We start from the raw sequence: 13,597 nt of genomic DNA, 5'->3' as shown, positions 1-13,597 counted from the left end.
CTCGGTGCAACCACAGCATCACTCGGTGCAACCACAGCATCACTCAGTGCAACCACAACATCACTCAGCTCAACCACAGCATCACTCAGCTCAAACACAGCATCACTCAGTGCAACCACAGCATCACTCAGTGCAACCACAGCATCACTCAGTGCACCCACAGCATCACTCAGTGCACCCACAGCATCACTCGGTGCAACCACAGCATCACTCAGTGCAACCACAGCATCACTCAGCGCAACCACAGCATCACTCAGCACCCCCACAGCATCACTGGTTCAAATATGTTCTCTCAATGTTTCAAGCTTTATTACAAATGTCACAAAAAGATGTTAATATTTCAATTCTGTTCTTGGATTTTCGTCACAATAAAATACACTGAACATAATCTTCACAAAAGTTATTTACAAAAGTTTAAGCTATTGCCATTATAAATTACAATCACTTTAATTTAAGTATTAATGATTTAAAAAACTTAAAAGACATTGTTATTTGTAGTATCAATACATCTAGGTCACGTAAATACAAAACATGTTGCATTACAAATGCTATAGGTGTCACATTTGCGAAAGTTATAACTATTGGCATTATAAATGACAAAGCTATTCATTTAGCTATTTTCAAAACCAACAAAGAAATAAAAAAATTGTCATTTACAATACCAATAGCTCAAACTTTCCTAATGCAAGACCTATTGCTTTGCAAATGCTTGTTTTTGTATTGGTGGTAGGATAAGTCAGCACATAGTGTTTTGAGGTAAGGATTGAAAAGAATGGGGGCTAGCACCAATCCTTGTGGCATGCCCTGGGGAACAGCTACAGGATATGCGAGAGAGTGCTCCACCTTCACCAGGTGTAAACGATTCTCTAGGTGATATATTAACTAGTCTCCGAAGCCCATGGAATCTTTTAGATTGTGGTTGAAGAATTTGTGGTTGACGGTGTGGAAAGCACAGAAGGAAAATAAAGAGGATAAGTCCCAATTGTCCAAGATTCTGAGTGCATCGTTATTTGCAGAATGGTTGTTTCCATCCTCAGACCAGCCCTGAAACCTGATTATAACGCGTGGAGCAGATTGATTTCTTTTATGAACTAGTTTAATAGTACAGCTTTCAAGCTATCAGGATTTTGGGTAGGAAGGCGAGTCCTGAAATAGAACAATAGTTGTTTAGGTCACCAAGATTGTCAGTAGATTTTTTTTGTAGTAGGGATAGTTGACCTATTTTCAAGCAATGAGGGAAATACCACTGGTAAAGAGATAGAAGAATGAGACGAGCCCAGTGGGATATGAGAACATTTTGCATCTCTTTAACCAAAAATGCCGAAAGGGAGTAAAGGAAATGATTAAAAGGTTTGACTTTGGGTCAGGCAAGCAACCCTTGGGGCCTGTGGGTGTTAGAATCTGTCTTCATCAGTATTGGGCAGGCAGATGAAGCAGCCAGAGCAGTTGGTTATTACTTAAGTTTAAGTTAGGCAGACAAAACAGGGAGTGGAGTTATGGGTTGGGCAGATGAAGTTGCCAAAGCAGTCTGTTCTCACTTGTGTTGGATCAGGCAGAGGAAGCATTCAGATGTATAGTAGTGAGCTATGGAGGGCAGAACTACCCTAGAAAGATACACCGCATAGAGGGCAGACTGCAACAGGAGATTTGTGCAGGTGGTACGAGTACCCTCCCCTCATAGTAGCTTTTTGGATCAGCGATCCACTGATCATCACATCACACAGGGTCATTGGAGGATGGGCAACAACAGGGCCAATTCCACTGCTAGGTCACCGTATAGCCTCTTGACTCGTGTTAGACTCCACAGATTTGCCAGTAAACTCAGGATCACTTCCTCTGAGGTGTGCTTTGATCAAGGACCTCTCTGGGCTGCGCTCTGATTCAAGTTTTAGGGCTTGGTCGACTATCTGCTTCCCACCCGGGACAGGCTGCGGTCCAGGCTTCCACCGCCACAAGGAGACCGCCTCCAGGAGACCAAAGATCTGTGACCCAATTCTCTCCACAGATCCAAACTTCAGGATCCAGATCTGATTGGATCAAGTAATTTGAATGCAAAACAAAGTTCCCTTCAAGTCAGGTAAATGTCAGGTCAAATGGACTAGGGAATATCGTTATACCTTACTATCGTGGCAAGAGTATTAAGGACAAAAATAACGAAAGGTAAGTGCATATATCGCAGTGTAGTTTTAATCTTCTTAACTTCACATCTGCTTACCTTGACAATATAGATATCATAAGGCACACAGATGTGGAATTAGGTCTAGAAAATCTATACTTACCTGTCGATATTTTGTCCCTGATAATATGTCTACTATATTAAGGTATAAAAATACTCGATATTCAGGACCCACACCAGGTCGAAAGAATGACAATCATCATTCTTTCATCTCCAAGTACTGAAGTATTGCCGGGCATGACGTAATGGCTTTGACTTGTCTGAGGTTTTTAGCCATTTGTGCCAGGGGCCTAAATGTTTGGAAAATAGCATCCTCTTAGTCAGCCATCTTAGGACTTCAAAATAAAGTATTTTACACAAGATTTACCAGATGTACTAAGATACTAGTCTTTCAGAGGGGTCCCAATTTACAATTCTACTTTTTACAACCAGTCCATTCTTTACGAACCGACTTAAGTACTAATAGGTCGGTTTGCAAAATACAATATCGAAGGTGATTGCAGAACGACTTGCCTGATTAATATTCATTAGGCAGTTCGCAAATTGTAACTCCCTCTAATTGGCTACATTGACAGTGATAGTGGCCTGCTTGGGTCAGCACCCCACCACCCCAGTGATTGCATTTAAAAATTATAAATTTTTATTTTTAAAGAAGCCCAATTTGCTTAAAGGAACGGGTCTGCCGACTTTGGAGCCGGGGAACCAGGTTCTAGTCTCTGCATTGGCTCAATATCCTGTGATTCTGGGCAAATCACTTAATCTCCCCGTGCCTACCAAAAATGACTGTATCCTTGTGTAATGTAACTGGTGCTCATGTAAAGCGCTCCAGTACCTGCGGGTCGAGTTTGCGCTATATAAAACTGCAGAAAAAAATGTTCATTTAAAAAAAAAAAAAAACTTCAGTGAGAGTTGGCAGTGGGCCACAGGACCACAGCCTACTCCCCTTGAAGTTGCCACTCTGATTCCCAAAGGGAAATAGGGAACATGGTTTGCAGCCTGAATTTCGGTCGCAAACCATTGGTACATATGGTAAAGAATCACAGTTTGGATCTGATGCCCAAATATGCCCTATTTAAACTGCACCTTGGTATATATTTGAAAACCCAGTGTAGGAACTAGTAAAACTTTACAGACTCCTAAAATTGGTTAAGTACATAGGGGCAGATTTACAAAACCCTTGCGCCACTTTTGCGTCATTTTTCCCATGTTAAAAGTGACGCAAAAGTGGCGCAAGGGGCTTGTAAATCTGCCCCATAGTAACTAACGTTTTAGCGGTCATAAACGCTCTGACGTCCTGATCAGAGGGTTTGCATTCACTAAAAAGTTCAGTCTATCAGGCCACTTATCCACAAAATCTCACCGGGGAAGCATCCCCGTCCTTCTTGCAACTAAGAGGTCCTGCTCAAGGTGAAGCTGAGTCCCCCACCCCACCCCAAAAACGTTTTGGCACAATGACTTTCCTCTGTCCACACATTCAAGTGTGTTATCCATCTTTCCATTGTGTAACTAGTGCCGTTCCCTGCCGGCTGTAGGGGCCACATCCATATTTGTTGTTAATTTCCCACTTTGCATTTCAGACCCGTTCCTCCTCACAGTTTCTGTCGCTGTCTGCCTTCATCCTGTTAGTTCCTCCATCATGCTCCCTCCTTTCTCTTCCTAATGCCGTTGCCATCCCATCCTGTATTTTGACGTACCCTTTCTCTGGATTTCCCTCTCAATTTGTCCTTGCGTTTTTTTGATCCCGCTTCCCTTATCGCCATCTGGCTCGGACCGGCGCGTCAATGTTCCCCTTTCTCAACTGCTTAACTATTTTTACGTTCTTATTCACTTTTCTGTGCCTCTACTCCCTTCCAGATCCCTCCTCCTCTCCCTTTCCGCCGCCCGTGCATCTCCTCCCTCCCCCTTTCCCTGTATCTCATTTGTACCTCACTTTTGTACAACTTTCCCTTGTTCCTCAGATCCACCCCACTTTGCATTCTCCCCGTTCTCTCCCCCCGAGGAGCAGGCCTGGCTTATTTTCTTTGGGAAAGTTTCCTGAAAGAGGAGCCGGCGTTTCCTGACACATAAAAGCCCTTCTCAGATTCAGGTTGACCTTCACCGAGCCCCGCTCCAGTGGCTGGCTCTGCTCACTGAGGGGCCCACCTCTCTCTCTGAGCATTCCTGCTCAGGCAGACCCGCAGACAGGCCCACGTAAAGCCATGCAAGCAGACTAATACACACAGCCACTCACTGCACGAAGAAATAGACACAACCTGTACACAGACAGGCAAAACTATGCAGCGTACAAACAACCGAGCAAGCCCTACCTACATCTAATATAAACAAAGGGCCTCATTTATGAAAAGTGTTGCATCGCTGCTGGTCAAACAGCGATGCAACACTTTTCACTGCGCCCTCCTTGTGGCATCATGGATGTGTCCTAATGACTGTTCAGCGCTGCATGTTGCAAGGAGTGACAGATGCGTCAGGAATCCCGACGTATCTTCCTGCGCAAAACACATGCATTGCTGGAGTTGTGTTGTAAGCAGGATGCAACTCCAGCAATGCATGGGGGAGGCAAATACACATTGCACTGCGTAACCCTTATGCCTGCTACGAGGCAGACCTAAAGTTTTGATGCAGTGGCGTCCTAGAAGTTGCGCAGTGAAATCTGATAGATTTCACTGCGCCACTTCTACGAGGCTTTCTTGGGGGGGGGGACGACGCCCACCCTGCATACATTAGACCAGACGCAGTTATAATGTGGCACAGGGGTTTACAAAGTGGCGCATAAGCCGTGATGCTTCACTTGTAACTATGGCGCAACATGGCGCATTGTTTACGCTGCTGCTGCATCACGAAAAGTGGCGCAACAGCGGCGCAAAAGTGTCACAAGGGGCTCATAAATAAGCCCCAAAATACATAAAACCATGCAGGTATGCAGAAATACACACACGATCCAACAGGCACACATTTGTGTATAGCATACAGGCACTTGAAGATATAATACAGGCAATAGACCCGGGCAACACCATGCTCACAACCTTGCTCGTGCAAATATGCCCAAACCACGCACAAAGGAATGCACACAAGTACAGCACATATACATGCTAAAAATAGAATTCTGCCCCATGCTCTAACAAACTAGTTTTAATGCAACACATAAAAAGCACAACCTTTCACACGCAGCAGTGCACATCCGATAAACACTGATATGCAGATACACGTGTAAGTCCCATAAAACCAAACGCAACAGCAAAATCTTATAAAGACTACATGAACATGGATTTACAGAAAGCAATACACGCACGCACACACAAACGATCTATATAAAACTATGCTCACATAAATACACCCAAAACTATGACCACACAAAACGCTTTTGTATTTTCTTGTCTTAAAATAAAACTGATGTAGCTTTACATTTTGTACCATGTGCATGTCTCTCCTCATGCAAGGGCAGCTTCCTACATGCTTCGTCCAACAACACCCAAACTTCAGTCCCTAGGGATTTTATACTAAGCCACAGCTAGGCACAGAATCTGTGAAATTGGATAAACCCCTGCCAAGCCCCCAGTCCTTTCCACGAGTGTGGTACTTCAGAAGCATATAACTTTTATTGAATTTCCTGGAAATAAAAAAAATTATTTAAGCGCCAGAAGAGGTATCCATAATGCCTGCAAAAGGTGTGAGGGGTTGCACTGGCCAGTGAAGCCGCCTTACAGCTCTGCAGTATGCACAAGCATTTCAAAAACCTGCCAGAGACAGGCAAATCCTGCCCTAAATATGATTCATAACTACAACAAGCTATGCATCTGGCGAGAGTGTCATTAGAAGCCATATTAGCATGACGTAGACAGTGCATGCTGTATGGTAAATAATTAGCCTGAGCCTAACTTAAGTCTTCATAGGTAACCCCTTATACCCTGATACATGCAGGTTTTTCAGTTTACTCTTTACATCCATGAGCACCGTACCCTACCAGAGACTAAGGTCTGAGAACAAAAGGAGACCGCTGAGCCTGTGCCAGGCGAGGTCGCCCCCACTCCGCTGCTCCTGCCCGCTGCCTACCTGAGCTGCCCTGTCAAGCTGTCCTGCTGCCTCGCTGCTGCCGCCTGCTACTTGCCCACTCTGCTGACTCGTGGTTGCCTCGCCGCCGCTCCTGCTGCCGCCTTTGTTTATTCCCTTCCTTGGGTTGCCCTGACTCGTTGCTTGTCTTTTTTCTGCTGCCTCCCGTTCTCCCCCCTTCTGCTGCCCTCCCCCTTCCTTTGAGACCGCTCCCGGCCGCCGGACGCCCCTGCCGCCGCCGAGCCGTCCTCTGTCCCCCTTCCCGCCACTGACCTAAGCTGACTCCGCCCCCCTCCTACCCATTGGCCGCCCACGCTCCCGCCACCCAGCTGACCTGCCCTACCGGCTCCTTACTTATGACGCCCCCAGAGCGACCGCGCAGCGGACGCGCCGATTGAGCGCCGAAGGTGCGCCAAAGGTAAGCCCGTCTGCGCCCGTCCGCGCCTGGACCGCGCCCAGTGCCAGAACCCCTGGTTCCCGCAGACCCCAGCCCACCCGCCGGACCTACGACGCTACCGAACTCTACGCACTCAACGCCGGTCGAATCCCGGGCTGCTACCGGGCCACCCCGAGACGCACCCACGGTCCCTTCTGCTGCCATTCCTGCAAGTTCACCTGTATCCGGACCTGCACTACACCTGCATCGATCAAGCCAAGCCACAGCAGCAACCACCTCAAGTGCATCCTGCTCAACACCCGCTCCATCCACAGACACGCCGTCGAGCTCTGGAACCTGCTCGACACCACAGCCCCAGACGTCGCCTTCACCACGGAAACCTGGATGAATGCTTCCTCAGCGCCCGACATCGCCATTGCCATCCCGGACGGCTACAAGATCATCCGGAGGGACCGCGTCAACCAGACAGGAGGAGGCATCGCCATCATCCACAGGAACACCATCCGCATCACGACCAACTCCGACGACACCCTCGCACCCGCCGAACACCTGCACTTCCAGATCCACATCAACCCCAAGACCACCCTTAGAGGCATCCTCACCTACAGACCCCCGGGACCACGCACACAATTCAGCGAAGACATCGTCGACTTCATCAGCCCGCACGCCCTCCTCTCCGCTGACTACATCCTCCTCGGGGACCTCAACTTCCACCTGGAGAACAACAACGACCGCAACACCACCACCCTGCTGGACAACCTCGCCAACCTCGGTCTCAAGCAGCTGGTGACCACCCCCACCCACTACGCCGGATACACACTCGACCCCGTGTTCTCATCCAGCAAGGACATCACCTTCAGCCACGCCACCGGACTCCACTGGACGGACCACAGCTGCGTCTACTTCAGCTTCACAAGGACCACGATCCACCACCACCACCAGCAACAGGTTGCACGCAGAAGCTGGAACAAGATCACAGCCGACCAGCTCGCGACCTCCCTGAGCGTGAACCCTCCCACTAGCACAACAAACCCAAGCCAGGCGGCCACCAACCTCGCAAAGTGGATCAGCGACTGCGCAGACGACCTTGCCCCTCTGAAGACCCCGCCTAGCAGACCCGGCAGCAAGAAAGCCCCATGGTTCACCGACGAACTCAAGAGCTCCAAGAAGAACTACCGAGACCTCGAGAAAGCCTGGCGCAGAGACGCAACACCGAACAACATGGCTGCCCTCAAGCTCGCCACCCGAAAACACCACCAACTGATCCACGCCACCAAGAAGTCTGCATTCAAGAAACGACTGGACAACAACGCACACAACAGCAAGGAACTCTTCAACATCGTCAAAGAGCTCTCCAACCCCAACGCCGGAAACAATGACATCACCCCTTCACAAGACCTCTACAACTCCCTGGCCTCCTACTTCCACAACAAGATCGCGGACATACACAACAGCTTCAGCACCCAACCGACGCACGCCACGACTGAACCACTGCCCGCCACCACCACCCTCCGCGCCTGGACCCCGATCAACACCGAAGACACCATCCGCACGATGAACTCGATCCACTCCGGATCTCCGACCGACCCCTGGACTCACCACGTCTTCAACAAGGCCAACGCTGTCATCGCACCCCACCTGCGGGACATCATCAACACCTCCTTCGACACCGCTACCTTCCCGGAGAGCTGGAAGCACGCCGAACTCAGCGCCCTACTAAAGAAGCCATCAGCCGACACCACCGACCTCAAGAACTTAGAGTACAACTCCCTATTGTATATACCATCTGGGAGGAGCCATCTATCCATGGCGTAGCCGGGATCTGGAATGGGGCCGTAAGTTCCATGGTTAATCGCTGCCAGCTGAGAGGCCCAATAATACCGTTTAATGTCTGGGAGGGCAATGCCTCCATCATACCAGGGAAGCGTCAATTTCGCTAAGCCTATCCCGGGACTACCTTCCCATAGAAGGCTGTGCTGTAGTTTCTCCACCTAACGGAAATAACTAGCAGGAACTACATCCAGGGAGTTCTGAAGGGCATAAAGTAAACGAGGTAGGGCCATCATTTTAAAAAGAGTAGCTCGCCCTAGCAGAGAGAGCGGATGTTTCCTCCAGTTGACATTATCACTCCTAAGCTTCTGCAAAGGCGGCAGGAGATTCTCGGTGTACCTGATTGCTGGATCAAGAGAGATGAAAATCCCCAAATATTTAAACCCTTCAGTACAGGTCCGGATGGGGCAATTGCGCAGGGGAATCGGGGGATCTCCCCTGAGGACAAATAGCAAAGATTTACCCCAATTAATGGAGAGCCCAGAGTTCTTACCGAACAAGGCCAGGACATCGCATACCATAATTAAGGACTTTCAGGGAGAGGCTAAATAGAGCAGAATATCATCTGCGTATAGGGATACTCGGTTCTCCCAATCGTGGGACCACCGAATGCCTCGGATAGACGGTTCCCAGCGCAGCCAGGCCGCCAAAGGCTCCAATGTCAGCGAAAAGAGAAGGGGAGAAAGAGGGCAGCCTTGTCGAGTGCCGCGACCGAGGCGAAAAGAAGCAGAGACCCAATTATTAACGACTACCTGGGCAAGCGGCTCAGAGTACACAGGTGCACCCAATCTATGAATTCAGGGCCAAATCCAAATTTAGTCAAGACCGCCCATAAGTAGGGCCATTCGACTGTATCGAAAGCCATAGTCGCATCAAGTGAAGCGATAACTGCTGATTCCTGCAGAGTGTGGGCCCTGGCTATTACTCCATGCAGCCTGCGTAGATTCAGGGCAGTGTTTCTACGTGGAAGAAAGCCCGATTGGTCAGGGTGAATCAGCCTGCTGACTACCTTCACCAGCCTATTAGAGAGGAGTTTGGCCAGAATTTTGGGTTCCGCATTTAACAAAGAAATTGGCCTATAAGATGCACAAGCAGTTTTGGGCTTCCCCACCTTATGAATCACCACCACTGAGGCGATTCTTTGATCCCTGGGCAAAATTCCCATCTCCTGGGCCTCAACAGACATATTTTTGAGGTAGGAAGTCAGCTTATCGGGTCTGAGCTTATAGAGTTCAATAGGGAGCCCGTTTGGTCTCAGTGCCTTCCCTGAGTTCCGAGAACGAATAGCTTGGGCTACTTCATCAGTAGTGAAGGCACTATCCATAAAATTGCGATCCTCCTGGGACAGGCAAGGGAGCCGCAGATCCCTAAGCAACAAGTGCAAGTCCTCTTCCGGCCGATCTGTACCCGAGATGTAAACAGTTTGAAAGTATGCCGGAAAGCTGTCAACTATACTTTGGGGATCTGTAAGTGTGACACCCTCGTCCGTAACAATTTCTGGGACTACACTATCAGCCCAGTCTTTTTTAATAGCTGGGAGAATTAAATGTGGTACCCCTACCTGAGATACACTACCTAACGCCGGCCCTAGAGCCGAAGTGCTCAGATGGAGAATAGGCGTCAACCACTGGACTGTAAATAGAAAAGCAGTAATGGTACAATCTGATGGTAAATAATGCTGTAGATTAGGTACTAAGTGTGACAATTTACATATTTTATTAGACTGTCAAAAATTTGTACCACAGCGGAAACTGTTTTTATGACCTATCTTTTTAAAATATTGTATATCTGAGTGCCTGCTACCAATTCAACTACTTACTGGCATGCCAAACCTCGATATAGCAATCGCTATGGCAAAATATATGAATGTGGTAAAAAGGACCTTGTCGGAACCAAATATGGCTGGATAGAAATTCGGCGTGGAAATAAAGTGGGGCATGCTCTAAGTAAATTGTGTTTAGGCTGTAACACCAGTTCTAAGATATATCCAGAGACTGTGTTTTTCATTGAAAATTTTATGAGTATTTTTATAGGAAACTTGTAAGTTGTGGGAGGGAGGTAGGAATTGCCCTTTTAAGGTATTGCACTTTTATGGCATTAGCAAAAAAAAATTGTATGTGTATTAAATTATTTATTGTAATACGGTTTATGCTGTTTAGAGACCTACAGTCTAAATAAACGTATTTCAAAACTGAACTATTGGTTTGAGAGGGGTCAGGAGTCCCCCCCCACCCACAGAATGGTGCCAAAAATATGACACCCACCTCCTCAGAAATACCCTCTGGACCTGTGGAAGAACAGAAGAGTGCTGGAGCTGCTGTCTGTGACCTGAGACGAGCTTTTAAGACTGACCATGCTCTCCTTCTTGTACCCAGGACAAAGAAGTGGACTCCAAGGATCATAAGGCAGGCATCTTGTTCAAGCTACAGGGACACAACAAACTACAAGAGGCCTTTTACGCAACTGCACAGCTGATGAGTTCCTACAGGGCCTGCCCTGGACCATTTTGCTGGCCTCTGCTGGAGCCAGTTTTGACCACCAAGTGCTCTCCCAAAGGTTCTGAACCCTCGGGTGGTGTCAAAGTGTACTCCTCCTAACTTTTCCTGAAACCTGGGACATAGAAACTTTTTTGTTTCAGAGCCCTCCAGAGGACCAACACCAACCTGCCAAGCCGTTTCAAAGAAGGTGTGATACCCTGCGATACCCTGGCACAGTATCTGTGCTTTACATTTTGAGATGTCTACTGTCCTAGCAGACATCATTTAACATTGGCATAAAACTCCGTCACACCAGTTTATGTCTCTATTTAATTACATTTTTACGGACGGCTCCATCTATTTATTTATTTAAGAGTTTTATATAGCGCTGGCTAGACCCGAAGGTATCAAAGCGCTTTACAACATTTATCATGATGCAATCGAACACAAAGTATTTAAATAAAATTGGACTCGTGACAAATCCTGTTCAGGATGGGGGGGACAAAGGAGCGAGTCATTCCATCCGCAGCTAACTGTACATAAATAATGCACACAACTTAAATGAAAAATTCTGTGGGAATACATTTTTCAGGTAGGAAAGCTCATGTGGTTAATGCGATCCCTTCAGCGGTGGATGTAACCTGAAAGTCACAGATTTTAATCCTCGTCAGTGCACAGGGGTAACAGCGACTTGTATTTATAATGCTAAGAGGTTCAGCCCTGTGACAGAATGCACAGTGTGCCAGTTCAAACAAGCATTGGCACTGCAATAGATCTCGCATTTGCGCGAGTATAAGCTATTGGCACAGTAAATGACAATTACTTTTATTTATCTGTTTTGACAATTAACACATAAATAAAAGGCATTGTCATCTACAATGCCAATAGCGCAAAGACTTGGTAAATGCGAAACATATTTCACCTCAAATAAGTGGCCGCCATTTTCCCAGGCTGCTTGGAAAGTGAAAGCGCACATGGCGCGCTGAACGTTGCAGAAAAGCATGCCGTGCCTGCAGGAGAAGAAACTCAATAAAGAAAATAGTGCTTACAGACTAAATAACAGACTGTGTAACTGAAGTTGGAGGGCCAGTCCTCATGGGAGATTACAAATAAAAGCAGGCGGATTGACGGAGGGACTAACAAGCCTATCAATGAATAAGAAGCCAGCATTTATGAAAAACATTGACACAAACCAATGACAAATATGAGTGGGGAGTTGGAGGGGCTTCAAGTCTACTTTAATACAGCATGCCTCGCAGTGCATGTATGTATGTATGTATGTATGTATTGGCATTTATATAGCGCACTACTTACCCGTAGGGTCCCAAGGCGCTTCGAGGCTCGACCTGAAAACAAGGTGCATATCACAGTATAAGGTTGCACACTAAATAGGCTGATAAAATGAGAAAGTCTGTTTAAATGTTCACAGTGCTTTCTAAAGTTATTAGTAAGACAGCAAGTGTACCTTTGAGGGCAACAGTGACCACCACCAACAAAGTCCAGAACTTTAACACCTGTCGGAGTAACATCCACTAAATCCGCTGTCCAAACACCAGCAACAATGACCATTGCCAGCAGACTTCCAACTCCCTGCCCATGAAGAAATCATGAAGACGCTGGGGCTGGATGAGTCACACCCTTCACAAGACTACACCGAACACCATGGGGCAAGCACGGAACACTTAAGGGAAAAAGAAAAGATGAAGGCCAGGAAACATGGTGCCGAGGCCTAGAGGCTGATTGCAAGGAGTTGGTTTCACTTGGAGCCAGTTTGAAAGAAACACTTAGGACAAATAGCTGGGAGTCCAGGTTGATTGCCTACATCCTGGGGGGCAAGGGGGAGAGGGGGGTGGGTAGAAGGGTAGAAGGGTTGTAGGAATAAGTAATTTGACCTTTATACCTTTCCTATACCTATACTGGCTAGCTGAACAAAGGAGGCGGAATTCAAAGAACCAATTTATTTTGATGATGAGCCCCGCCCCAGTGGGCGCCATAGCATGCTGGTAATTGTAGTTCAAATCATGCTACTAGGCTCAAATGTTCACTCCCCAAGTGGGTTCCACAGCCTTCAGTGATCAAGAGCGCAAATGCTCGAAACGCGTATGGCAAATGGGAAGCCTGCTACCTAATTTGAAGCTGTGCAACCTGGGGTGAAAGTGCGGATACCTTCCGTGTGTGGCGATTCCTCTTGGGGCAACTCGTGTGTTTGATATATATATATATATATATATATATATATATATAAATATATATTCAAGACTCAACCTCGACACAGAATATGCAGAGGAGACGACGCCAATGTGGTGAAAAATATATTTAATTATATATATATATACTAGCAGCCCGCCCCAGCGTTGCCTGGGGCAGAAAGGGGCTGGGGGCAGCATTTGAGGCTTGCGTGCACTTCTGCCCCCGGCCCCCTCCCGCCCGTGTCCCAGAGATCCTTACCTCAGCCGCCGGTCCCGCTCCAGGCGCCCCACCCGCACAGGCCGCCACTCTCCAGGTGCCCCGCCCGCACAGGCCGCCACTCTCCAGGCGCCCCGCCCGCACAGGCCGCCACTTCGCACAGCAGCAAGCAGGGCCGCTGCAGTCCTCCCAGCAGGTCACGATATTCAGCGCCATTTCCGGAAGTCTTGCCAGGGAGCCCAAACGCAAATGATGTCATCACGC

Source organism: Lissotriton vulgaris, chromosome 5 (genome assembly GCF_964263255.1).
Source record: "Lissotriton vulgaris chromosome 5, aLisVul1.2, whole genome shotgun sequence".
Lineage (NCBI taxonomy): Eukaryota > Metazoa > Chordata > Amphibia > Caudata > Salamandridae > Lissotriton > Lissotriton vulgaris.
Note: the sequence above shows the minus strand (reverse complement) of the source record.